The sequence below is a fragment of the Alligator mississippiensis genome, chromosome 1, assembly GCF_030867095.1.
Source record: "Alligator mississippiensis isolate rAllMis1 chromosome 1, rAllMis1, whole genome shotgun sequence".
Taxonomy (NCBI): Eukaryota; Metazoa; Chordata; order Crocodylia; family Alligatoridae; genus Alligator; species Alligator mississippiensis.
In genome coordinates, this window is record NC_081824.1 from 246,231,365 (window position 1) to 246,256,919 (window position 25,555).

A 25,555-nucleotide genomic window follows, 5' to 3' on the forward strand; every position below is an offset into this window, starting at 1 on the left:
CACAAATCCACAGAGATTAGTGTCCCAAGCTGGTGTCAGGGTACAAGTTAATAGCCAGGATCCCATGAAGAGATGGAAAAGCTTAGCCAGGGCATTGTGGCAAACCCCTAGCCTTATGAAAGGTGCCTGGTAGGATCTTTAACATCCAGGCTTTCAGGTTTCACTTGAAACTACTTTGCATGCACTACATCTCCCTGTTAGTCAGAGGCAGTGTCCTGTTTGACTGTAGTGGTGGTTGCAGGGAGTATAATGTAATTTAGCAGTTTTCATTCATATGTTGCAAGGCGCTTAAAAGGTTGGGAGGCAAATCTCTTCCACCTTCTCCCTTGTCACTAAGATTTCACAGAGGTGAAGAGACTGGCCCAAGGTTATACTCCACCAGTGGATGATGCATTGGAACTTGCTCCCTGCAGCTGTTTCTAGATCAGATTTTGGATCATGAAGTATCCAGCCTGGATGTTGACAGTTTTAATTTCTAGGATGAGACATTGATTTCCCTTTAGGGGCATTGCTCATTGGCAATGAACTAAGGGCTGTAATCATCCAAGCCTATCTCCAGCATCACATACTCTATCAGGGCTGCTGTAGTGTACATACATGTACCTCAGAATAAGGGTTAAAAAAAAGTCCCTACCTTCACATAAGCAAAATGCAAATGCTGTTTGGTGGGAGTTTCTGAGACTTGGTTGTATTATCTTCACAACTCCTGGTTTCATGGGACCTTCGTACAGACAAAATTGATCAACAGCAGGAGGAAAATAGCTGTTGCCTTGGCAACCGGCTGATGACTCATCCTGGGTATCAAGCAGTAAAAGCTGTGAGACTGCAGTAATTTTCCAGCTGCTTAATCCAGCTCTTTATTCTTTATTTATTTTTCTCACTCAGAGAGGCAGAAATCCTCCTCCCTTGCTTTGCTTTTTTCTTTTCTTTTTTTTTTCTTCCTTCACTTGGAGACCCACATACTCCGCATCTGTACGTGATGCAGAGAATAGTCCTTCACAGTGCTTACTCAGAATGGCGTCACAGGGACATCTCTGAATAATGTTGCTGAGTCGCTTGATGGATTGAAATGTAGGCCCCCAAAGTTAGTGAAAATAGAACTCGGTATTGCCAGGCTGCAAAATATAAAATTAAATCCCAAATAAACCAGGGGGGGCAAACAAAAAACAAATGCCCCAAAACAAGACAACACAAAAGCCTCAAAAAGTCCAAGCCCATCACTAGCATTGTATGTATGATAATAATTCTGGCTGTGTTATGACTATGATCAGCTCCACTTCATTCCTTTTTAGCAATGATCAGTTCAGTGTAATCTTCTAGCATCCTCAGTATTCAGGACAGGCAAATAAGCAGGACAGAGTGATGTATATTCAACAAACATCATTCAGTGAGAGAGTCTCCCTTTCTCAGCATTTCTGCAGAATGATCTGTGTGAGAGAGAGAGTTTTAGTGGTGATGATGAATTAACAGCTCTGGAGACTGAAGTCTTCTTTTCCTTAGACCAGGTAGGTAAAATACTGGTGTTCCTCTCACTCTGGGTATGACACTGTCTTGGAGTAGAAAGGTATGATTACAGTGCAATGTAGACCTACCCAATCTGGCTTGAAACTGGCCAGTTTCAGGACTGCCAGCATTGTTGGGTAGCAGCATAGGTTAACCACTTCAGCATTTACTCAGCTTCATAGTTAGGTTATGCTGTACCCAATGCTTCCACAGCTACACTGCTTGCTTAAGGCAGTCACTGCAGTATAAACAAAGCCAGTCTTGACTAAAAGGAGCCATGGTGGAGATCAGTTTCCAATTCTCTATTCAATCTAGTCAACCTTCTATTCAGCCTATTCAACCTTCTTCTTGTGACTCCTCACCATGACACATAACAGAAGGACAATCTTATGGGTAAACTGCATGACTGAGCTGTAGAAGATTTTGGTTTGTTCTTGGATTTGTCATGAGTTTCCTGTGTGGTGCTGGGTCAGACATTTTTGGTTCAGGGATATCAGTGTCTTTCTCACTTGGTTTTATCTAGTTAAACTGTGATTTTTGAGGAAAAAACTGCTCCTTACTTTAACACAACAGGCCCCTATTCTCAGCTGGGGTTTCTGGACATTACAGTAGGGGACACACTGTCAACACAAATGCTCAGTGTGCTGCCAGACAATGCTCATTTTAGTCTATGAACTGTTGACATTTGTTCACTCGGAGATGCAGAGAGACCACCAGTTGTTTCCATGACTAAATGTCTTTCTGTTTACAGCTTTTTGTTACAAAAGGAGGTCATGTAGTTGAAGCAACTGATGATGGTTGACTGGAGTTGTCTTCTGACAGGTCATCCCACCAAGGACCTCAGCCTTGGGAAGTTGTTAAAGGTGTTTATTTTCCACTTCTACCATCGGGGAGTTACCAGTTTATAAAACCAATTTATGGGTATAAACTCTACAAGACTGCTATAAGCCCAGTTCCCTCAGTCTTTCCTCATGTGCCCCAGCCCTCTCACCATTTTTGTTGCCCTCTGCTGGACTCTCTCCAATATGTCTGCATCCTTTCTGTAGTGGGGGGCCCAAAACTGAACACAGTACTCTAGATGTAGCCTCACCAGTGCTGAATAGAGGGGAATAATCACTTCCCTTGACCTACTGGCAACACACCTACCAATGCAGCCCACTATGCTGTTAGCCTTCTTGGCAACAAGGGCACACTGTTGGTTCATATTCAGCTTATTGTCCACTGTAATCCTCAGGTCCTTTTCTGCAGAGCTGCTGCCCAGCCATTCAGCCCCCAGCCTGTACTGGTGCATGGGATTTTTCCGTCCTAAGTGCAGGACTTTGCACTTGTCTTTGTTGAACCTCATGCGATTCCTTTTGGCCCAATCCTCCAATTTGTCTAGGTCACTCTGAATCCCCCAGCATATCTACTACTTCCCCCAGCTTCATATCATCTGCAAATTTGCTGAGGGTACACTTTATGTCATCTTCCAGGTCATCGATGAACACATTGAACAAAATCCAAACCTAAGGATAGGCTGGTGAACCAGGCCAACCTTGACAGGCTTAGAAAATGGGCGAATAAAAACCTGATGACATTCAATACCAAAAAATGCAAGGTACTCCACCTTGGGGGGCAAAAAAACCTGCATCACGCTTATAGGTTTGGCAGTGCTACACTTGCTAGCACCATGGCTGAAAGGGACTTGGGGGTCATGATTGATCACAAGATGAACATGAGCCACCAATGTGATGTCACAGCTGGTAAAGCGAGCAAAACTCTGGCTTGCATCTATAGATGCTTCTCAAGCAAATCTCAAGATGTTATCTTCCCGCTGTACTTGGCCTTGGTGAGGCCGCAGCTAGAGTACTGCATCCAATTCTGGGCTCTACAATTTAAAAAGGATGTGGAAAAGCTTGGGAGAGTCCAGAGGAGAGCCACATATGTGATCAGGGGCAGGAGAACAGGCCTTATGATGAGAGGCTGAGAGTCATGGGACTCTTTAGCCTGGAAAAGTGCAGGCTCAGGGGAGATGTAGTGGCTGCCTATAAGTATACAAGGGGTGTACATCAGGATCTGGGGGAACACCTGTTCACCAGACCACCTCAAGGGATGAGAAGGTCAAATGGTTACAAATTCCTCCAAGACCATTTTACGCTGGACATAGGGAAAAACTTCTTTACTGTCTGAGCCCCCAAGGCCTGGAGCTTGTACTACCTCTGGACTTCCTCCAGAGGTAGTACAAGCACCTACTCTGGACTCTTTTAAGAAACGTTTGGATCCCTATCTTGCTGGGATCCTTTGACCCTAGCTGACTTCCTGCCCCCCTGGGGCAGGGGGCTGGACTCGATGAACTTTCGAGGTCTTTTCCAGCCCTAATGTCTATGAAATCTATCAATCAGCCCCAGGACTGACCCCTGGGACACGCCATTCAATACTGGTTTCCATCTAGACATTGAGCCATTGTTTACTACTCTCTGAGCCCAATTTTCCAGCCAGTTTTCTACCTACATAACAGTCCATTCATCCGGCCCATACTTCCTTAGCTTGCCTGGGAGAATGATGTGGGAGACTGTATCAAAACTCTTGCTAAAATCAAGGTATACCACATCCACCCATCTCCCCACATCCATACAGCCAGTCATCTCATTATAGAAGGCAATCGGGTTGGTAAGGCATGACTTACCCCTGGTGAATCCATGCTGACTGTTCCTAATCACCACCTTCTCCTCCAAATGCTTAGAAATGGATTCCTTGAGGATCTGCTCCATGATTGTTCCACGGACTGAGGTGAGACTGACTGGTCTGTAGTTCCCTGCATCCTCTTTTTTTCCTTTCTTAAATATGGGCACTATGTTTGCCCTTTTCCAATAATTTGGGACCTCTCTTGATCACCATGAGTTTTCAAAGATGATGGCCAGTGGCTCTGCAATCATGTCATTCAACTCCCTTAGCACCCTCAGGTGCATCCCATCCAGCCCCGTGGACGTGTACACATCCAGCTTTTCTAAGTAGTCCCTAACCTGTTCTTTCAGCACTGAGGGCTGCTCACCTCCTTCCCAAACTGTGCTGCCCAGTACAGTAGTCTGGGAGCTGACCTTGCTTGTGAAGACGGAGGCAAACAAGGCATTGAGCACTTCAGCCTTTTCTGCACCCTCTGTCATAATAGATAGCTGCTAACTAGGGAAATCAGGCCCTTAATGCAAACAAAAGCTTGTGTTTTTAATATGTGAGGTCCTGGGATCAAGCATGTGCAACTGTCATATATCTAAGGCATGGTCTGGGAGGAGCAGATGGTGTTGTGCAGTAGGTGCTTGCTGTGTATACCTGGACCTCTTGCTGCCTATCTGGTGTGATCAGAGGGGCAAATGAGAGAGAAAACAGGGGAGGCTAGCACAATCAGGTTAACAATGGAAATATTTTCATTGAATGCAGATGAATACTACCAAAACCACAGAAGGTCAGACCAGTAAGGGAGAGGCCACAAGGACATACTTTATATCCATTAATGTTCATTTACTGTTAATTTGCATTTACTGTACAGCAAGTAATCTATTTAGAGCCATAATTCTTCTGGATACAAAGCAGTCTTTAGATAACAAAGGATATCTACTTGAAAGTTCATGTGCATTTCACTGGGCCTGCAAAAAGATACATCCTTAATCTTGCTGTGTTTTGTGACATTAAGTTGCAAATTATAATTGGAGCAGAGGCTTAGTATGTCACAATACGCCTCATGCAATGCTGGAATCCTCATGGAGATGCATCTAAGACTCTGGCTGTGGACAAAAGTATTTGAATACAGCTTTCTGCCAACTCCTCAATGAATTTGCTTAGAAAATTGATTAGGCATTGGCTGGAGTGGGGAAAGGGCCATACTATCCAGGTATTCATAGTATTGGTTGGACTATTGGCAAGTCTCAGGCAGAATTGGCAGGTGTTAAGCAGGAACAGACCCCAGCAGCCTGCCTCCTGCCCAGTGGAACACTTCGTTTCTATCCTTTTGAAAAGGCAAACTTGTTAATAAATAGCACTGAATGAAAAATGATTACTAATTATAAATTTAGTTAATTAAAGTACCCCCCCCACAAGTCTCTTGAGGAGCTTCATAATAATCAATTACATTAACCTCCACTTTCCTTTGAAAAGCATATTACCATATTGCATTATTTTTTTCTCTAAGGAAGTTTTCTGACACCCTCTCAGTGCCCCCAGATAAAAGGTAAGAGCCTTCTATTGTCTTCTGATTTGATTATTCTTCATGGTCACTAGCTTCTACTTCAGAACCTGCAGCATAGGTTTTATGCTAACTAGAAGGAGTCACTGAAGAGGGTTATTCTCTCCCCTCTGCAACCCAGGGACAGTATTTTGGCTCTTTGAAACTTTCCTAAGAAACCCTGTGTGTATCTACACATATGTTTTACTGCAGAGCTGAATACACATGTGCCCGTATTAGGGCTCAGTAAATTAATCAACTCCGTTTTAGGATAGTACTGTCTGGGACAAGTACTCTCTCATGGCAGATTCATTTAGTGCATCGTAACACATGTGTAGACAGTGACCTGGACTGGCTGGGGCATGAGGGTGCTATTGTGTGGGGGCTGTGTGCTGGCTGGTCCCACATTGTAACACCGTTGTGCCCTAGCCACCCCCTCTGCCGCCCAACACCACTACCCAGAGCCCAGTGCTGACCCCCAGACCCACTGCCAGCCCAGGCCTTGTCTGCCTTGGCTTGAATTGCTGCAGTTTCAGGCACACAGCTATAAATTGTGCCCAGGAGCAGCTGACTCTGGCATAAACTGCCCCAGAGTTTATTCTGTTGGAGAAATTGTATGTGTAGATGCAGTGGATGAGGCCCACATACCAGACTTTGTCTCTCCAAATCTATAGTTTCATAGTAGCTAGGGTCAGGAGGGACCTGAACAGATCATCTAGCCTGATCCCCTGCCACAGGCAGGAATGAATGCTGGGTTCACAAGACCCCAGACAGGTGATCATCCAACCTCCTCTTGAATTTGCCCAAGGTAGGGGCGAGGACCACTTCCCTGGGAAGTTGGTTCCAGATTTTGGCCACCCTAACTCTAAAAAAAATTGCCTTCTGATCTCTAACCTAAACCTATTCTCCATCAGCTTATTACCATTGTTCCTTGTCACCCCAGCTGGTGCTGGGGAGAAAAGGGCTCTGCCTATTTGCTGTTGATCTCCCCTGATGAGTTTGTAGACAGCCACCAGGTCCCCCCTCAGCCTCTTCTTGCTGAGGCTGAACAGGTTCAGGTCCCTCAGTCTCTCCTCATAGGGCCTGTCCTGGTGCCCTCTCACCAAGTGGGTGGCCCTTCTCTGAACCCTCTCCAGGCTGGCCACATCCCTTTTGAAGTGCGGCGCCCAGTACTGGACGCAATACTCCAACTGCGGCCTGACCAAAATCACATAGAGGGGGAGTATCACCTCTCTGGACCGGCTTGAGATGCACCTTTGTATGCATGACAAGGTATGGCTGGCCTTGCTGGCTGTGGGCTGGCATTGGCGGCTCATGTTCATCTTGGAGTCAATGATGATTCCAAGATCCCGTTCCAAACATCAGCAGGCTAGTGTATTATGGAGTACTATTTTTCATATTAGATTTCCAGATTAGCCACAATCGTGTGTGTGTGTGTGTGTGTGTGTGTGTGTGTGTGTGTGGAACAATATCAGGAGAGAGGGGTGAAGCAGGATTTCCAAAGAGAATCAAGGAACGGTTTTGTTCAGTATCTATATGACTCTCCAGCCAGCTGGAGACTGGTAGTAGAGAAGTGTCATCCATCATTGCTGCTAGTGAAGGTGACATTCCACTGTGCTGGCTGGCTCTGCAGCATGGTAAGGAGCTGGCAAAGTATTTCTTGGACAGTAAGCGTGATCGGTCTCTGTCTTTGATATTACCAAGTTCCAGCCTAGCTTTTTTCCTCAGGGAACACTGCACAATGTGCACAAGGGAAGTTTTTATTCTCTTATCTGAAGCTGACACAAATGAAATATGTGTGATTTAAATAATGGGACAGCTGTGAGATGGGCTAGAATCAAACCCTTAGATCTACATGGGCCTTTAAACGATGACTGTAGCTGTGGCACTGTAGCTCGGAGATGACCCTTCTCTATAATGTGGCAGCACAATCCCTTCCAATCTAAACAGTCACATAGTTCAGGGTGTTTAAAACCCAGCTGTAGGCAGAATGCTGAAACTCAAGCCCACCCCTGGTTGTTTTGGGAAACATTCAGTGGTCCAGACCAGGGCAGCATTCAGTGAGGGTGGCAGTCTACTGCTGACAAAAAATAGGGCTCTAAAGGTTCCTACTGTGGGTCAGACATTTCGGTTCTTCTTTCCAGCCTTCCCTCTGCTGACATCTCTTAACCCTGACCTGCAGCAATATAAGCACTCAGGGCCAGGACTGGATTAACACACAGACAAACTAGACACATGCCTAGGGCCCTAAGTGAAGAAGGAGCCCAGCTGTGCTTATTTTACATATTATAATTATTGAGTGAAAAAGTAGGGGCCTATGAGTTTGTTTGCTTAGGGCCTACTAAAGAGTTAATCCACCCCTGCTCAGAGCATCTTTACTTGTGCTCCGGGATGATTTTGGGGGGGGGGGGGGTGCACTGCACTTTAATTCAAAGGCTCCAAGGGCCCTTCTAATTAAAGTACCTCCAGCATCACGTGTATCAGCGTCCCATCCTTCAAAATGGTGGTGGGGGCGCTTTAACTAGAGCTCACTTGATAAGTGTTAGTTAAGTTGCCCCTGCAGCCATTTTAAAGCTTAGGGATAGTGAATAGTTACACAGAGGCTGCTAAAGCATGCTAACTGGCACACTCTGCAGACTCAATTGATCAAGTCTGCTCCTACAGGTGCTAAGTAGCACTCATCAGAGCAGACATCCGACATGTGTATGGGTGCCCTCAGTCTGCATGTGTGCAGCCCTTGAAACCATGGTGTGGAGACTCCTATGGAAAGGCCAGTCAGCACTAATTGGCTAAGACAGTAGTTTTCAACCTTTTTTCATTTGCATTTCATTTGCAGACCCCTAAATTTTTTTGAATGAAAGTACGGACCCCTTTGAATTGTAAGTGTGGGTATTGATCATAATCATCTTTTGTGGCTGTGGACCCCCAGGGGTTTGCAGATCACAGGTTGAAAACCACTGGTCTAGGGCATGCAGTTTCCTATCCAGTGGGGACAGTATCATAGATGACTGAAGAGGGGTGCACAGCGGCACAACAAAATAATGCTTATATGCCTTATGTGCCAAGTTGCTCACCCTGAGGTAAACAATTCCATCCCCCCAGAGGTACTCCCTCACAGTGGGGTGTCATAATGGATGGAGCAGTCTTTGATGGGAAGCATTGCAAAAATACCACTGATTGGGATTTAAAAGCATGGTTGTCAGCTCTTTTGAGACAGGGACTGTGTCCTGTGTGTTTGCACACTGCAATTCATAATGGGATTCTGATACTGGCTGCTGTTGCAATACAAATTAATCAGAATAGTATTGTTTAATAGGCCAAACAAAATCCTAGAAAAATGTCCTGCAGCTTGGGAGCAGTTCAGTGGACCATAGACCTGATCCTGCACCACTGAAGTGCAGCTGGGAGATAAGAGGGTTCCTAGCAATGGCATGACAGTGAATTTACAGAAATCAGTGGTCATCAGTATATGCAGTTCCCTTTTAGCTTTCTTCCTGTGCTATCTGCATGCAACCTGTCCTCATGAGTTCTTTGAACTTTCTTCTCTGTTCCACCTAGCCAGTATTAATTGCGACTCTCAAACCTGACCACTGCTGCTGAACAGTTCACTGCTGATCAGGAAGCTCATCGAGGGCTTTTTGTGTACGCTTGTTTTTCTTAGCATAGGTGTAGAATGTATGAAGGCTGTTATTTTTGGTTTTTGACAATGAGGACTTTTGAAAAGCATCCTCCCATCCATTCCACCCACACCCAAAAAGGCAACTCAAGGGGCCTATCATAGTAAATCACCTGGGTGAAAGACCATCTGTGTTTTGGAATGGGCATTTCTGTCCCCTTTCCTTAAAATGTGTTGGAACTGGGTGTAGGTGCATGCACTAGGCTGTCTGCTCCTTGGCAAGGGGTACTCTAGGGAGCTTTGCTTTGGTCTTGCCCTGTGCTCAGAGCTCCCAGCTAGCCTAGCATCTTTCACTAGCACTAAACTTATCAAAATCAACCTTTTTAAGTGCCAATATAAAATTTCCCAGCCAGACAAAAACAATGCATGATCATTGGGAGCTGAATAGTGATCACAGTGATTGGGAGATGAACTCTGAATGCTTTTTCCCCTCAAATTCCAAATTAAGATCTGAACTATTTGGAATCTCTGTATTGAGTCAAATTGAAGTCCCTGATCTGAAAATCCCCATCATTACTTCCTGAATTAAGAGGCCTGCCTTTTGTAGGCCCATCTCTAATGGACACTGCATTTTGGAGCTGACCCTTACAGATGGGTAGAAGCCATCTCTGGAGTTGGAGTCTGCCTCCCCTTTCTTTGCCAGTATTGCTTTATTTCTGCAGAGCAAAGATAGGCAGGGGGTGACCTCATGAAGGCTGGCTGTTTCCTGATGGTTCTGAGTGGTCTAACCTAGATTTCCCTTTTGACAGATAATCGCTTACTATTGAGCTGCAGAAGCAGCCTTTCAGCCTGCTGTGGAAACAAGAAATTATTACATGGGCACCTGTGTAATTAAGTAGAGCTGGCTTTTTTATTTAGCTTTATTAAAATGGTTCTCTCCGGACATATTATTAAACAGTCTCAAGATTCCCACTTACAGGAGATTTCTAACTCTTTTCTTTGTACTGAATCTGGGATGAAAGAACGTTTATCTGAAATGTTGCTTTTGAGCCACTGGCTCTCAACATTTTCAGACTCCAGGCATCCCTCATTAGACTTACAAAGTATCCCTTGGAAAATGCCAGTTCCTACTTTTCACTCATTTTTTTACTACAGAGGAATACTAAAGAAATTCTTTTGTTGCAAACTCAGAAGGACTACAGCAGGGCAGTAACATTTTTAACGCAATGATTTTTTATTCAAAATCTCTGGTTTTATCCTGTGAATCATATTTGCACATCTAACTATGCTAACATTGCGTGGCACCCCACAGCACTCTTTAAAGGATCTCAAGCAACCCAGGATGCCATGGCATCCTGGAGGAAAATCATTGCTTTAAGTATTTGTCACTGTAAACTAAATTAAAAACAATATGGCCAAGTCCCTTGGCTTCAAGGAGTTGGGTTACTATAGGAGTCTCCTGTTCTAAGCATGGGGGAGAAGCAGTGAAGAACTCGCATGCCCCTGCATATTGTACTCAGTGGGTGCTGCTTTTTTAATGGTAACCACTGGACACCAGGCCACACTGTAGTAATAGGAAACAGCCATTTTTACCCTGACTGGGACCCACTCTGCCCCATGCCCTGCAATGGAGCAGACTTTGTTTTGGGCCACTATTTCTCTACATGCACAGGACCAGGTGCTGGCTGACTGCAACCCAGGTTGTGGTGCAATAAGCCTCCACCACCTTGCCATGGGGCCTGCTGCAGTGCAGTGCCTGTGCAGTCCAATTCAAGACACAGGTGAACCAACCTCACTCCATTTGTCACACATGCCAGGGGAGCTGGGTAAAGGTGGGGGAATCTCTTTTCCTGGGATACTGCACGTGCTACTTCCTTAATGTTTATCCCCCAGGAGGACATCCAGCTGGGTGCTTACGGCATGGTACAATATCTCCATAGCCCCTTTGTGAGTAGGCTGTAGTTGAAATGATGTAAATTAGAGAGAATGAGCGAAGTTAGACTTCAAGCCTTGATAATGAGTGACAGAACTTTTTACTACTCAGTCGCTGGTTCACCTTTTGGCCTTTCTTTACTCATCCTAAACAAGCAAGGCCTACACCAATTATTTTCCCCTTAAGCGTTACCTTTTACCCTTTAAGTTGTTTTAGCTATGGCCTTTCAACCATCTGCTTCCAAGTACATGCTACCAAATTGTGTTCCTTTCATGAACAACAAAACTAGGAAGGCCTGACTGATTTTTGTCTCTCAGCTTATAAGTAAGACTCTGTTTTTGTCCTGCAGGTCACAAAAGCCATTTGTAGTCACTCTGTGAGTCTCATGATGGACTCTGCTGTTCAGTCAGAAGGGAGAGTGCATAGGATCATCAGAGAAGTATCTCAGTCAGGGATGTGAGGGCATTAGCCCATCAAAATACACTTCCTACGAATCAATGCACTACAGCATGGAGCTGTACTCAGTGAGGTTCTCATTTATCTGTATTAAGCCTGCCTCAAGCATGCTGGGTAGCTTTTCTGAGGAAACTGCTTTTTTCCCCTACACTACAGCTTGACTATGAAAGTTAATAGACAGTATGGTGTCAACATCATATTCATGAAGACTATCTGATCTGTGTCTTACAAATAAATTAATTCCACTAAGAGCGAAGTGTCCAAGGGCAGTAGGGCAGAAGGTTGGAAAGTAAGCAGCTCCCCCGTCATGCCTTGTAGAGGGCCCAAGCATCTGTTAACAAGGCACAGGGCTGAGGTGATAGTTAAAGGCACAGATGCCATTAGGCTTTCCCTCCAAACTTGAAATTGCCTTTTCCCCCTTCGTCAAATTTTACAAATACAAACTGTCTATCCTCCCAACCCTCTCTTGTAAGGCATGGCATCAAATGAGCTGCCCAAGACTGCATAGTGAATTAATGTTGGAGCAGAATGGCTTTTATGAAAATCATTTTTCCATTGAATTTAATTTAAATTTGTAAAACATGCTGGGTATAAGATGAACATCTATTGGCATACATTGCAGTGAGAGATGTAGGTTAGATATGGGATTAAGGAGAACTTTCTACCTTAAGGACAATGAAGAGGTGGGACAGGTCACCTACAGAAGCTGTGGAATCTTTTTGACTCTTTAGACAACTGACTGCCAAGCACAGTCTTGTTATACCTGATGCTGCCTCAGCATAGGGTGATGGACTGAATGACCTCCTGATGCACCTTCCAGCTCTACATTCCTATGATTATGTATTTTTGGAGATAAGTATTCTCCTGACAGCATAGAGGATCTAAACTCAACAGCACAGGGCCACTGGCATGTGAGAAATACAGAGGGCAAATGAGCTTCAATAGATGGACAGGGCACTGGACTGGAACACTCGGGTCTGCCACAAACCTGCTATGTGACCTTGGTCATTTAATTCCTTTGGGCCTTTTTCTGTCCTGGTCTTTTGTGGTCTTATCTACTTAGGTTATGGTTAGGGGGATTATCTATCATCATGGTTTTGTACTACATGGAGCAGGAGCAAGAGGTGGTTCCAACCCTGACTGGGACCACTAGGAATTACCATAGTCATAGTGCTGATAATGACTGGTATTATTTCCTTGTTCCAGATGCATGAAGCGTAAAAGAAATTCATTAATAATCTAGGACATTATTACCAATACTGACTGTTTATACATACATATCTAATCTATCTGTCTAGCTATCTATATTACACTGTATATAGATATATACTGATATAGATACATAGGTGTATGTGTTTGTGACTTTTCTTGATAGTTTGTCTTGGATGAAAAAATAGAGGGAGCGATCAGTTATAACCAAGTAGATGCATCAGGTACTATTGATAACAGCAAGATAGCCTGCCAATTGTATGGCATTTGGATCCTGGCCCCAAGCTTCCCAGTATCTCAGACATTCATGTGCAACAGCTGGACAGCTGTGCGCTATCCTAGGTGCTGAATGTTTGTTTTGATGATTTGTTACATGGGCAGCTATTGGCTATATCCTCACTGAGTTCCTCAGATTGATTTCTTGCAGCTTGCCAAAGAAATTCCTTTTTCTCTGAAGATACAGACACATGACTCATTGACTCTAGAGTCATTTACCCAAGATTTTATTCTGTAGTAAATTTACTTGGTAGTAAGGAGTGGATACAAAATCTAGTGGTGTAACTAGGGCTGGGCAAATGGGGCAACCATTCTGAGCACAAATTTGTGGGCGAAGGGGGGAAAAGCAGCTGATGTTGGCAGCTGTGTGATTGCAATCATGATCATGGGGGCAACTGGAAGTTGTTGCTGCCTCTGATCCCCGGGTGCCCTGCTGCATCCCTATGCTGATAGCATGACCAACCCTCTTTACCTGGCTGCCTTTAATAGGTGCTCTTCCAGAATCTAGTCACTGGGTGGCAGCAAGGAAGGTGGTTTGTGTGGCAGGCCAGTAGGGGGCGCTTCTGCATTGAGCCACCCACCTCACTGCGCCCAACCACCTTCCAGGCTCCGAGTGCCTTCCCTGGAGCACACCCGCTAGCCTGGGGTTCCCACTGACATGATCCAAGGCTCTGGACTTAGTTCTGGCTCTGCGTACCTTGGTAAACACAGGCCTGATCGTCCATCTGGTACTAGACCCAATACAGGCACTTGGGGCACTTCCCCAAGTCAGAGGCTTAATAGGAAAGTCTCCCTTAGTCCACAGACCTAAGGGGCCTCCTAGGCATAATTTAGACCCACCCCTCAATAAGTCTCCCACACCAGTCATAAAGGAGAACTTTATTGATTACAGGGGGTAGGGTGAAAACAGGGTAAAAGGTAGAGCAATATCATAGAAATATCAGAGGAATATCAGAGGAATCCCATAGAGCAAACCAGCAAGGCTGAGGCAGCCCTTTTGAGCACGCATCTGAGTTACTGCAAGCTAAATATCTAGTTGGCTCTCGAGTAGCTTACTCACACGCATCATCCAGAGGTGGCTGGAGTTTCCTCTGGAGGCAGGTCACTCTTTGAGCATGCGGTTATGAGAAGAGAGCCAGTTTCAGATGGTGAAGCTCCTCTCCCAGTTTCAGATTCCCCTGGATGACCGCATGGCTAATGGCTAAAGGCTGCCTTCTTCCTGGACCGGGCCTTTAAATAACCTTTCTGACCTCAGCAGCCCGGTCCAATCGAAGCTGCCAGTGCTGGCCACTAGCCAATCAATTTAAAAAGCATCATGGGTCACCTGGGCCCAGTGAGCAGGGCTTTTCCCTCCCCCTCCCCAGGTGACCAGAGAATCCACACTCGAGGCACCAGGCTTTTGTGATCCCCCTCCCTGAGGAATTCAACACCAGCCTCTCACGCTGGCAGAGACAGATTTCTGGAGAGGGACACAGACGGTGGCATTTCTGCCACAGTTTGCATTGAGCTAATTCCTACCATTAGGAGATAAGTCACACAATGCATCCTGTGCAGTAAAGTTACTACATGTTTTCCAAGGGAGAACCTTATCCTAGATTTGAGTCATCTATTATGAAGTCATCCTGTGTGTTGTGTGTTCACTCCACTTTTAAAACACAGCCCATTTACTATGTAGTAAACATGTCATATATTTGCACCTGGAGTGTCAGTGTGCAGCATGTGTTTACTTAGTGGAGGGGATTGCTACACAGCATAGCATGATCCCTAACTTCTCCCTAGTTTTTGCTGGGCATGCCTCCTTTTCCCAGCAGAAAGAAAAAGTTGACCTCTCTGTGTAGAGGAGAATGCAGGCAGCTCTGCCCCAGGGATTGAGCACAGCCCGTAGCCTCTGCTGCTCATGGTTCCCTATCTTATCTTTCACATCCTTTGCCTAGACTTGTTTTTCTGTGCATTAAATTGGAGAGGGGAGCTCAGGAGCTAAAAGCTGGTCTTTTCTCAAATGATTCCACCCAGGAATCAGCATTTATGTGTCTTTATTGTGGCAGTTTCAGCTCTGTATTGTGTGACAGCAGCAAACAACTGAACTAACGTTTTGATTTTGCAGCCACAGTATAAGCCATTTAATTCCTCCGCTGGTTTTCCCCTTCCTAGAGTCCTTACCACTGCATCAATTTAGGCCTAGTTACGCTGCCTTGTACTCTAAACACCTTTGCCAAACAAAAAACACAGGGCCCCTTGGGTGAGTCACAAAGGTTTTCCCGTGATTGTATGCTACAGCAGATGCTGGAGGAAAGGGTCACATGTCCGTGTGAAAATATGCAACTGGAATTAGACATTTCTTTCTGCAGAGGTGGTTTCTGGTTTTACATTGTCAGGCAGGTAAAGACTGAGCAAGAATTCAAGTGATATTTACACAAGTGATATTACACAGTGATATTTAATTGATATTACAATTAAAGTGATATTACACGGTGCGACTGAAGGGCCAGATTCTGAGGGCTTAAAGTCTGGCTCTGTCCCTGCCCTTATGGGAGTTCATGTAAAGCACCTGGAACGCAGCTGGGAAGATGGTCTCTGCTCCTCACAACCCCATGTGGTGGGTCCTGGTGTATTGCTTGCTATATCTGCAGTAGGTATTTCCCCATCCTTGCCCTACTGTCCTGTCTGATTGCCCCAAACAATGGTTTGACATGCATTTGCCAGGGGGAGGGAGGGGGTGGAAGTAGCACTGCAGGAGAATGTCTGAGTATCACAGGAGATGAGAACCATGTGGCTGCTCTGTCATAGTCTGGGAAGCTGGAAATATATGAAAGACAGATACAGCCTTCTGAGTTTTCAGTGCATGCCTGGGGGAGCCCTCACTAATGGTAAAGCAGTGGCCAGATCTAGTCTGGCAGGTCTCAGGAGCACCAGCTTTAATGCAGCCATGGTAAAGAATCCCAGAGAGAGAGTTGCTTTCTTCTAATTCTGAACACAAACTTTACTAGCATAAAGAAAACAGGCTTTGCTTAAGGCCACCCAGCTTCCACCTATACCTGGATTTCTACTTCACACCTACCTGCACTTATATCCAAAACCCAGAAACAAAAATCAGCTTTCAGCATGGAGTGCCCTGAAGGGTATTTTACTGTCTCGGTGACTTAGGGATCCACAGCATCCTGGGTAAGTGACATATTTTCTTTCTGTGCTGTGTTTTCCAGTTTTTTTTCAGACAGATTTTTTATGTGAACCAACCCCGAGTACAATGCTCAATCCTGTTTTGCTTTATCCATCTGGATAACAGAATCAGTGAAAAGTAGGGTGCAGAAGGGACCTCCACAGGTTGCCTTATCCAGCCCCCTGTTCAAGGCAGGATCATCCTAATCCAGAACATCCCATACAGTTCCTTGTCTAACCTATTCCTAGAACTACACAATCTGCCCTGCCATACAACTATAAGGCATATTGCCCAAAGATACCGAAAGCACCCCAACATGCCCCATATAAAGTGGAGGACATAAATGGCACATATGTCACTGGAGTTCTTGGTACTTTTGCAATTCAACTTTGCACATCTAAAGCCACCGAGGTCCACTGAGCATAGGAAGGCCCTTCCCTCCTCCCCCATCCCCTCCTCCATTTTACCTTGAGCAGGTTTGCATGCATGGCAATTCCAGTTTGCCACAGAAAAAATCCCAAACTGTGCATACGTGCCAAAAACTGCAGTTCAGTGGCTGCATACATGCAATATATGAACATAAACTGAACCAGGGCTTAGCCCATAGACTCACCAGAGATCATGTCCACTGTCTCAGTGCTCTGTTCTAGAAGAGTTTTCTGGCATCTCTGAAATCTGTGGATTAATATTTTATGAAGGCTATTTCAGATCTATTGGTATATTGAATGCCCTGCCTTGGGTGGTTAATGAGAGCATTTAGTATAAGTATCTGTGGTTTAACTTAGTGTTGATATTTTTTCTGAAGGTCAGGTAAGTCTTGCCTCATTAGCAATAATGCTGGGATATCAGAAAGAGAGGCAGGGGAGGAGACTTCTAAAGGCAGAGGCCAGTCAAATACTTGCTTTGCAAACTGCTCGGGAAGTGTACAATTCATGGCAAGTCTCTCTTCCTTGTCATTGATGATGCACATTATTCTGTGAGCATGAAGCAATTATTGGCTAGCCCTCCTTTAGGTCTCACTATGATTGATAATTAATGAAACCTCTGATTTAACTGAGCCAGGCTGCAAGATGATTTATGCTGTGGAAATGATTGCAACAATGATATATCAAGCAAAGGTTTTGCCAAGAAGCTATTTCTGGTGGCCAAGGCTATTTCTGGTAGGCAAAGCTTGCTAATGATGTAAGGTTGAAAAACATGGCTCTTGCTAAAAGAGAACAGTTCTAGTGAGTACTTTGGCTGCAATGGGACCAGTCAGCTCAGAGATGGGAAAAATTCCCATATTGATTTTTCTAACAAAGATCCAGTTGTGGCAGGAAGCCATTGGAAAGGGTTGAGAATGTCTTTTGGTGCCTGTAGTGGTAGCTCTCCAACTCTCAGAATATGTTCTGGAAAGCCTGTATACAGAAAAAATGGTGGCTGATGCATGGCTGTAGTTTCTTACACTGTCTTTGTCCAACAGAACTTCAAGACCCAGTATATTTCCTGCCTGCTGCAATGGCATGTTCTGTGCTTGGGAATTTTGATGCACTGGAAAAAAAATCTGTTGAATATGAATCTTATTTGTCAACCACAAAAAGGACTTCCCTCTTTCCAACAGTCATTGGATACATTAACCCTTTAAAGCATGTATGTTTCCTGAATGACATTAAATGTATTCTTTAAAATGCAGTCTCACTCTAGAAGTGGCACACAAGTGCTGTTACTTCCACTGGGTTTCAAACCCAGAGCAGCCAAGGCAGCAGGCAGAGACAAAGCCTGCAGTGCCACCAGGCAGCTGGTTGAACACCACACCCAGCCCAGCTTGGTTCCTCCAATGAGGACATTAATGGAGAGTCAAGTGACCAGGAAGAACCTATGGGAACCACAAGCCCCTGATGAGGGCTATAAAACCCCTTCTACTTCTTCTGGAACTTGTCCCAGCAGTTACATTCCTGTGTGGGCTTTTGGACCTCTGCCTTGCTCCAACCTGATCCCTGCCCTGCCACAGTGCCTTCCTTTGCCTTGTTTGGACTTCCAGGCCTTGATCTTCTGTCTGCTCTGACCATGACACCACCTCAGCCTTTGGACTGCAACAGGTGCCAGGTGTGACCCTTAGCCTGCCTTTGGTAACTCTTTACTTGACTGCCCATGGCCCAGTTGATCCTGACAGGTGCTCTGTCTGTAGTGCTTCTAAACTTCAGAATCAAATATACTGCAGCCGAGAAGCTGTTTCTCCCCCCCCCCCCCCCCCCCCCCCCCCCATCAACTGTCAGCACCGTAAACTTATTCTGAGTTCATGGGATCATAAGACAATAGGGCTGGAAAGGACATTGCAAGGTCATCTAGTTCAGCCCCCTGCTTGAGGCAGGTTCATCCACAGGGCTGGATTAATGGATAGGCAAATGAGGCACATGCCTAGGACCCTGAGCTATGGAGTGCCCTAGTCCTTCCCTCCGCAGCAGTGGTGCAAAGGGCCCCATCCACCTCCCTTCCCTTCCTCTCCTCTCTGCCAGCCTCACTGTGGTGGTAGCTGCTTCCTAGCGGTGGCTCTGAGCACTGCTCCCTGTGGGCAGCAGTGCCAGGGTGGGGGGGGGGGGGTGTCTCGGCTGGCCTGGAGCCCACAAGTTTTTTTTTGTCCAGGGCCCACTAAAGGGTTAATCCAGCCCTGGTCATCCATGACTAAACCATCCTAGACAAGAATCTATTTAACCTTCTCTTGAAAATGTCCAGGCATGGAGATTTCAGTTTCTGTAGGTAAGCTGTTCCAGTGCTTGACCACCCTCCAAATCAGAAAATTCCTTCTAATCTCCAACCTGAATTTCTTCTGCTGTAGCATGAGTCCATTCCTCCTAATCTGTCCTCTATGGTCAGAGAGAATAGTCTATCTTCAGCCTCTCTATAATAACCCTTCAGATACTTGAAGACTTTTATCAAATCCCTCCTCAGTCTCTAGTTCTCCCTTGCTCTTTCAGCCTGTCCTCACAAGTCTTGCTTCCTAGATTTGTAATTGTTTTTGTCACTCTCTGCTGGACTCTTTCCAGTCTGTCCCTTGAAGTGTGGGGCCCAAAACTGGTCACAGTATTCCAGGTGAGGCCTCAAGTATGCTGAGTAGAGTGGAAGAATCACTTCTCTTGATTTGCAAGAGACCCTCCTGTTAATACAACCTAGTATGCTGTTGGCTTTTTTTCAACAAAAGTATGCTGCTGGCTCATATTCAGCTTATGTTCCACTGTAACCCCTAGCCAGTCATTCCCCATTCTGTGTTTGTGCACGCAATTAACCCATCCCAAGTGCAAGACTTTGCATTTGTCCCTGTTGAGTTTCAACTGGTTGACTGTAGACTGTCTCCAGTCTGTCCAGCTCTTCTGGATCCTAGCCTTACCCTCTAGTGTCTGCAACTCCACCCAACTTGGTGTCATCTGCAAATTTGCTAAATGTGCACTGAATCCCATCATCCAAATAATGAATAAGGATGTTAAACAATACCAGACTCAGGGCAGACCCCTGAGAGAACGTATTTGGCCAAATAGACATTTAGACAACAGGAACATACCCTGCCAAATAGACATTTAGCCATTTATTTGTTGAGCACAATGATCAAACCATACTTTCATTTAGTCTTAAATCAAACTAGATTCTTCTTAAAGTTCAACTAGATTCTTTGCTTTTAATGCATCCTTACCAATAACAGTGTGGACTCTTCAGGAGAAAAGTGGTATCTCCAAGGTCACTTTTGCTGCTTCTGCTAGGTTTTGACATATGTAGCTAAGTTATTCACTGGGACTTGGTTAAATAAGTCTGTTGATGAGGAATAGATCCTGTTTCTCTCTTCCCCTCCACCCCAAGCTAACAGGAACTGAAAGCACTGGAAACTGAATTTGACCATAAAGTTAAGTTGGCAGGCTGGTTCCTGGTGCTCACTGAGAGCAGGGTTTGGGAGTAATAAGGTGCTATTTTTATATCACCCACTTACAGGCTGGAGCTGCTTGTTCATAAAGGCAGGCTGTGGAGCCGAGTTACTGTGCTCAGAACTTTAGCAGTGAATTATCTGATTTTTGGGGTGTGCAAGTTCTCAGATGCTCCATTCTCCTTGCATAGCTTTGGCATCTGTTGTTCTGGTTTAATACTGACCGTACAGGCAGTCCTTGGACTTACGACACAATTGGTTCTGAAAACAGCCTCTTTAGTCGAAATGTCATAACTCAGAAGTGATTTTCCCATAGGAAACAATGTTATAAATGGGGGATCGGTTCCTGAACCAAGGCCCGATACCCTGTTTTCACCAAAAATAACCCAGAATTTTGTACTTGATCAATTATAGATGAGTAATATAGCTACATTAATGTATTTATATTGTAACTAGCAATCATATTGATTTGGAAGGACTTCTTTGAGGTGACTTTGCTGGACTTTTGAAGGGCTCTTAGTTGGACTTTTCGAAGGGTTCTTGGCTGGATTCCCCTCAGGAGTCTTAGCTGCAGGTTTTTCTGGAGTCTTGTCTGCTTTCTTAAAAAAAAAAAAAGTGTCCAAGGAAGTTTGGACAGATGTTCTCCAGGGAGATGAGCAACACAGCAACTTGTTCGTTGTTATGGCATCACATCAGATCAAGCATTGTAAAGTTGAAACTGAGGTCAGAAAGTTGAAACAGGGTGTCAGTTTAGAAATGTTGTAAGTGTGAAACGTAACTTGAAACATTGTAAGTTGAGGACTGCCTGTACTGAATGTATTTGCTACCAAAACACTGGCCTGGCCAGCCCTGCTTTAGTGAGATCAAATTGAAGGTGATGCAGCCTCAGGCATAAACAAACAGGGAATGGGGGGTAGAGGTGGGAAAGGATTGGCAATGTTGTTCTGCAGCAAGGGAAACAAGACAGCAATAAAAAGAGAGAGAGAGACTGATGTTGAGCAATTGATGCAGTCATTGCTCCAAGAAGACAGATGCATCTGAAAGATTAGTGTAAAAAAAACTCCATTAAGTAGAAAAGGGCTGAAAATAATATGTGGGCCAGAAACAACCAAGATAAGATCCAGATGAGGAGCTGAAATATTTCTTAGCACTTCTTGGTATTGTAAGCTGACAGAGTGTCTGACCATTGTGGCTGTAACTTCAGACTAACACCTTGCATAGATGAACTAGATGACTTAAAATAACACCACCCTGGAGGTTAGAGGTGTTAAAACCTATACAGGTACATTTGAAGGACCACAGACAGGAAGCTTGTAGTCAACTTTGGCAGCTTTTTCAGGACTTTTACATGTTTTGTTTCAGAAAATTAATGCTTATGTCCCATTATTTGTTCAGTTGACCCTTATGGTTTTATATAATCAAAATAACCACAACATTTTGGTGAGGTGAGGCTACAACATAGTCCACACACCTCCATAGGCTCCGTAGTGACAGTGGCTTTATTTTGGTTAACAACCTATTTTGGTTTCCACGATAAGATGGGAATTTTCCACAAAAGCATTTTCAGGCTCAAATTTAGTAAGTGGTCAGTGGAGAATGTACGTCCCATATGAGTCTAGCTGAGGATAGAAAATAGATTCACTTAGGGGGTGAAAATGAATCAATGTCAGTTGAGGATTACAGAATTCCTTTGGGAACTGGGGAATTTCCAACTAGAGCTGCTTCTTGCACCTGCTACTTCCTGTGCTCTCTAGCATAACTGGGTAGAGAGAGTACTGGATGGGCACAGAGCAGGCTGAGTCCAGGAGGACAGATGGTATAAAAGCACAGAACAAAGCTGGAGCCTTTATATATTAAGGGGAACTTTCTGCACACTGGTGCTTTTGGAGCCAGTCTGGTGCAAATTCTCTGCCTATGAGCTGCTTAGCCTCTTCCTCAGATGTAGGTTGTCTACTTCCAAATGACTCAACTTCTGTCTTAGTGGTGAGTCATGGCCTCCAGAAGCATGATGCAATGAGGATGTTCTCAGCTGGAATCAGTGCTTATACCAGTGGTATAAGGGACTGCCATTCCTCTACAGCTTTAACCTACCCCAGGATAGGGTGGCTGAGAGTCAGGGAGCTGCTGTCAGCACACTATCATTCCCAAGCTCTGCTCAGTAGAGTTGTGCAAAGCTTTGTGTAGTGATTCAGTTTGGAGGAGATTCTACCCAATTCGGTGGCTGAATCTCCAAATTGAATTAGGGGGCCAATTAAAAGGTCCGAATTAATTCAAAGCTCTCCGAATCTTTGGAAAACATTCAGAGTGCTTTGATGATTTGGGCACTCCCTGGTGGCTGCAGCAGGGAGCTGTAGCTGGACTTGGAGCTGGTAAGTTGGGGGCGGGGGGATGGCTAGAGGAGGGTGGAGAGGACAATGGGGTGACCCCTGCCAGGCCCTATCCCCTGCCTGCTCCCACAGCCCCTCCAACCCCCGCCCATTCCCCCAGCCCCCCCATAGCTTCCCCACCTGCTCCAGCTCCCAGCACTTAAAAAAAAAAAAAAAGCCCCAACTCAGCAGATGCTGCCAGACAGGGGGTGACCCCCACTGCCCCACACTGCATGGGGGGCTCCACCATGAGCCCCCCCGACCTCCCCGCACTCCCCCATCCACCCCAGCTCTGGACCTTTAAGGGAAAAAAAAGAGAAAACCCAAGGGACTCAACACTTCTGCAGTCAGGGTTTCAGGGGGCTCATGGAAGAGCTCTTCATGCAGCAGGGATAGCCTTCTGCTGGCAGAGATGGTAAGTTCAGGGTTTTTCCTTGTTTGTTTGTTTTTTTTGAAGGGCCAGAGCTGGGGCAGGCAGGGCAGCCATGGGGGGGCCAGCAGAGATTGCCCCCTGCCTGGCAGCACCTGCTGAGTTGGAGATTCCCTCCCCCCCCCCCCCCCCCCCCAAGTGCTGGGAGCTGGGGCAGGAGGACGGCCATTGCTGGTGCTGGGAGTGGGCAGGCAATGTGCCAGTTTGCCCTGCATATCTATATCTGTTTGGCTATGTGTGTGGGTGTTTATAGAAACATAAGAATGGAACATACATGTGTTGCCAGCAAGGCCATTGCCACATAGAGTCCAATCTCAAGCAGCTCAACAGGCTTGCATGGTCTAGGCATGTGTGCATGACATGTTGAAATAGGCTAAATGCTTTTGCACCGCTTTAATGGTGTCAGTGTTTGCATGCACCAGCAGTATATTGCACATTAATTCCAGCTGCTGTAGGAAATTCAGCGGCCTAACATACCTTAAATGACTTGTTGCACAGCAAACAAACTCCTCTGAAGAGTTTTAGTTTGCTGCCCCTACAGCCACAGAGCAAAATACCAGCCTCCATGCAGCTCTACAGGAAGCCCTGCAGGCAGCCTGGCAGCAGCCCGGGAAAGCAGGCTCCACCTAGGAAGTGTTGAACCTAATTTTTTTTATTTATTTTTTCCCCCTCCCTGGAGCCTGCCTGAGCTGCATGGGGGCCTGGTGCTTCCCTCCATGGCTGTGGTGCCTCCTGGGACACTCCAACCTAGGTGCCTACAGGTGGGTGTTGCCTGGGGGATGCCCCACCACTGCCAGGAGGGAAGCGCCAGTCCCTCCCCACCAGCCCTTCCCCCCCTGCCCTGATCCAGCTACCAGCTGCCTTCCACCCACTCAGCCACCCACAAGTAGCTGCTTATTGCATTGGGTGGACAGTGGGTAGAAAGCAGCTGGGAGCTGTAGCTAGAAACCTGCATACTGGGGCAGGAGCCACTTGGCTGAAGCTTCCCTCCCCTGCCAGGAGTGGTGCAGAAAGGGCAGGAAGAGGAAGAGGAACCATTGCAGGTGGGGAAAGCTAAGCAGTACCCAGGCAGCTGGAGCAGCAGCTACTACTAGAAAGCTGGAGGAGCAACCCTACTAGGAAGCTATGCACATTAGCTGAGGCTGGGGCCAGGGCTAGGGTAGTACCATTGACAGGCATGGGGTAGGTGCAGGCAGAAGCATGGTGTGGGTGCCCCAGGAGGGAGTGGGCAGGACTTGGCTGCATATGGAGCACTGTGGGAGCAGCCATGGGCCATATACAGTCAATTGGCTTGCCAGATTCAGCCCACGGGTAGTATTTTTCCCACTCCTGCTCTAATCCAATTAATGAGATACCTGGTGCTTTCCCTCAGTACCTGCCATGGTCTCCTTTCTCCCCTATAGCCACATCCATGACTCATGGCCAACATAAAACAAACTGGTCTCAGTCAAAATACTTCAGCCATATTCTGGGTCTCTGTATACAGAGAACTTTACCTTTTGTTTGTCTATGGATCTCCCTTCAGCAGCTTATGGTCATAGGAACTCTTCTCCCTTCAGACCTCAGGGCCAGACTGCTTTCTATGGCTCAGGAGCCAGCTTTATAACCCTGGGCTCAACCCCTTCTGGTCACCTGATCTTCCACCATGGTAGAGGAGTTTTCCCCTTAGCCCAATAATCAGCATACTCCCCTCTGCCACAGGCTACCCAGCTGTGCTGCAGTCACTACCTTACTACCTGTCTGGTAGAGCTGTGCAAAGCTTTGAGTGGTGATTCAATTTGGAAGAGTTTCACCCTGATTCAGTGGCCAAATCTCCGAATTCAAATTGAATCAGGGGACCAATTTAAAGGTCTGAATTGATTCCGAAGATTTGAAGAGCTTTGATGATTTGGGTAGTCCCTGGTGGCTGCAGTAGGGAGCTGCAGCTGACTCCAAGCTGGTAAGTACCAGGGGCGGGGGAGAGGAGGGGACCCCAGCCAGCCCCCGCCCCAACCACCCCTGTTCTCCCAGCTACCCATGGCTGCCCCTGCCCGCTCCAGCTCGGTACTTTAAAAAAAAGCCCTGGTGCTCACCAGGTGCTGCTGGGGGGGCGATCCCTGCTGCCTCTCACTGCCCCATGCTGCATGGGGGGGCTCTGCCACGAGCCCCCTGACCCCCTGCCTCACTCCCCCAGCCCCCCCACGGGTGCCCCATCCAGGCCAGCTTCAGCCCTTTAAGAAAAAAAAAAAAACCCAAGAAGAGCTCCGGGACTCACTGCTCCTGCTGTGGCCTTGGGGCTTCAGGGGCTAATGCAGAGCCCCCCACATGTCTTGAGGCAGCGGGTTCACCCCCCTACCGGCAGGAGCGGTGAGTTCGGGGTTTGTTTGTTTTTTTGTTTTTTTTTCTTAAAGGGCCGAAGCTGGCCCAGGCTGGGCACCTGTCGGGAGGCTGGGGGAACAAGGGGGAGGGTCGGGTGGCTCATGTCAAGCCCCCCATGCAGTGGGGGGCAGTGGGGATTGCCTCCTGCCCAGCCGCACCTGCTGAGT

The 25,555-nt window shown here is 46.2% G+C and overlaps 2 long non-coding RNA genes across 2 annotated transcripts in view; both read right to left on the reverse strand.

Annotated features, from left to right (window-relative positions):
• The window catches only part of LOC109280306 (uncharacterized), a 27,704-nt gene extending 13,311 nt beyond the window's left edge, over positions 1–14,393 (reverse strand). Inside the window, exon 1 of the long non-coding RNA XR_009461698.1 lies at positions 14,249–14,393. This is a non-coding gene — a long non-coding RNA (uncharacterized LOC109280306). The remainder of the gene's footprint in view (positions 1–14,248) is intronic.
• Positions 14,394–15,641: 1,248 nt separating this feature from the next.
• LOC132247689 (uncharacterized) lies at positions 15,642–24,585 on the reverse strand. Its single transcript, XR_009458993.1, has 3 exons — positions 24,527–24,585; positions 16,959–17,020; positions 15,642–15,984 (listed from the first exon to the last, which is right to left on the reverse strand). It is a non-coding gene; the product is annotated as an uncharacterized LOC132247689 (long non-coding RNA).
• Between the last annotated feature and the right edge of the window lie 970 nt (positions 24,586–25,555).